Below are 2,966 nucleotides of genomic sequence, written 5' to 3'. Positions count from 1 at the left end.
ATTCCCACCAGCAGTGAATTAGAGTTCCAGTGTTTCCATATCCTTGCAGCATTGGTTGTTCTTTGTCCTGTTAAACTATGCTATTATTGCTAAAACAACATGAGCATTTATTGCTGTTTTGATGTACATCTCTCAGCATTCAATATGGATTACATCTTAACATTAAGAAGACAAAGGTTCCTACCAATGGGCCAATGGGCAACTTCATAATGGATGAAGAAAACATTGAAATTATTAATGATCACCTTACTTGCATCCATAATAATACCCTTGATACCAGCAGTCAGTAGATAAGGGGATATGTTGCTTTGGGAAAGTACAGTGTTAGGGATCTTTCAAAATTCTGAAGAGTAATAGTGCCAGTTAGAAGACTAAAGTGCATCTGACTCAGTTCACGGTCTTTTCAACTATTTGTAATGTATCTGAGAAGAGAATGATAAATAAGGATAACAGAGGAAGAACTGACACCTTTGAGTTGTGGTGTTGCAGAAAAGTACCATCATGGACTGGCAAAAGAATGAATAGGTGTATCCAAGAAAAGGTGCAGCTGGAGTGCTCCTTGGAGGCAAGGATGATAAAGCTTTGTCACTCATACTTTGGACATGTTACTAGAAGAGGCTATTCCTTGGAAAAGAACATCATACTTGGAAAGGTGGAGGGTTAGTTAAAGAGATGAAGACTCCAATCTAGAAGGAATAATCTGGTTACTAGAGTGATGGGCTCACGTGTATCAGAGATAGTGAGGATGGCACACAATAGGACACAGTTCAGTTCTGTTGTTCTTTGGGCCACTATGAGCCATGTCTTAATCAAAGACAACAACAGTAACTCGGAATTTTGAATAGTTCTTCATGTGCTTGTCCATTTGACTTTTTTTTTTATAAAGTTTCCATTAATATATGTATTTGTGTCCATTTTTTTATTGAGTTGTTTGCCTTTTTCTTTTTGAGATGCTGGAATCTTCTATAAATTTTATAATTGTGTCCCTTATCAGACATTTCATAGCCGGAGAATTTTCCCAATCTGTGAGATATCTTTTTACCCAGATAAATTGTTTTTTTGTTATGGTGTGTTGTTTGTTTTTTTAATGTTCCTAAGGATTTGATTTTCACAAGGTTTCATTCTCAGTATTACTTTATTTTTATAATATATGCAATTAGGAAGATAAAACCGAAACATTTTGTACCTCAAATGAGATACTAGCATGTGTTTAACTAAAATGGTAATTTCTTAGTGTATTGAGATAGACATTAAATTTTTCTAAAATGAATCACAAGTTATACAAAATAATATAAAGCAAGCGTAGCCATTTTATACACAATCTTCAGTTATTCTTTTTCTTTTAAGATTAGTTGAAATATTCTTATTTACATACAACTGATCACATGGATAAAAAATGCATGTTCACCTTTTAAAATATAATAGCTGATGACATTTAAATTTCAATTATTTCTCTGCAACCTATGAAGATACACAATAATTTTTTTGCTTTTTTCCATGTTTTCTTCTCTAGATTTAAAAGTAGATCATGAAATTTACATTTTTTAGGTTCTCCTCAAGCTAGAGAGAGAAAAACCACCAAAGTCAAGCCCATTTCTAGATGGTAGAAGACTGGAGTTCTTTAAATACAAAATTCACTGATTATAAAATACAAAAAAGTTACTATAGAACTGATTTTGACTCAGAGTTGCTCTATGCATTTGATAATAAAATTAAAATCAGTATGATTTTTAATATCTTACATTATTATAAATATATTAAGTCTTTCTTCCAAGATGTTTCTGGGGGACTCAAAACATCAACTTTTTGGTGAGAAGACATGTGAATAATCATTTTCAGCACTCAAGGAAATGAATAGGAAAAGGAATTCTTTAGAGAAAATATGTCATTTTATCACTGATAATAAAGGGAAAATTCTGTTACACCGCACCATTAGAGGTCTTATTGCTATCATGTTGTGGAACTAAAACCACATCGGTGTGCCAGGGTTTAGCATCACAGCGACCACGAGTTAATTCATATAGATATGTACTATTTCTTTATTCATATTTGGACAAAGAACAAAATTCTAGCTATCATCCATTATTTCATAATTTTAAACCAGGTAGTGTTCCCTTGCTCTGCTCATCCATCAGCTTTAGGATGATGTTCTAGTATTGATGCTCTTGTCAAAGTCTGCAATAATTCATAATGATTCATACAGTCAAAATCTTTGACATAGTCAATAAAGCACAAATAGACATTCTAGTCTTTGCATTCAGTCAGGATCCATCTGATGTCAGCAATGCTATCTCTGACGGCACAGCCTCAGCAAAATCCAGCTTGAACTTCTGAAAGTGCTCTGTCAAAGTACTATTATAGCCATTTGTAAATGATCTTCAGCACTATTTTACTTCTATGTGCTATTAATAATATTGTTCAATAGTTTCCACATTGTTTCCAATCATCTTTCTTGGGAATGAAAATAAATATGGATCTCTTCCAGTCAGTCCACCAGGCAGCTGTCCTCCAAGTTCATAGTATAGACCAATGAGGATAACCGCAGCTGCATCTTTCATTTGAAATATGCCAATCTGTATCGCCATCAATTGTTTAGGCTTCCCCCCCCCGCCCCGGTTCCTTCATTGCAGCTTGAATTTGTTCCTTCCTTACCATTGGCTCTTGATTTTTAAAATCAAGGAAGGCTTGTGTCAAGATTATATCCTCTTAACATAGTCTCCAACGTATATTCTTGGCTAATTGAGGAGCGGGACTTTATAAAGGAGAATGTGGGTTAAGAATTAGAGTGAAATTCATCAATATCCTTTGCTATGCAAATAACATAACTTTGCTTATTGAAAGTGAGGAGCACTTGAAACACTTGCTGGAGAAAATCAAACACTGCAGCTTTCCATATGGATGGCATCTCAACATCAAGAAAACAAAAATTCTTACAGATATACACATTCACACACACACACACACAC

The sequence above is a fragment of the Elephantulus edwardii genome, unplaced genomic scaffold (assembly GCF_000299155.1).
Source record: "Elephantulus edwardii isolate Elephantulus edwardi_28Jun2011 unplaced genomic scaffold, EleEdw1.0 scaffold00112, whole genome shotgun sequence".
In the NCBI taxonomy this organism is placed as follows: domain Eukaryota; kingdom Metazoa; phylum Chordata; class Mammalia; order Macroscelidea; family Macroscelididae; genus Elephantulus; species Elephantulus edwardii.
The sequence above is the reverse complement of the archived record's forward strand: the minus strand, read 5'-3'. Positions refer to the sequence as shown.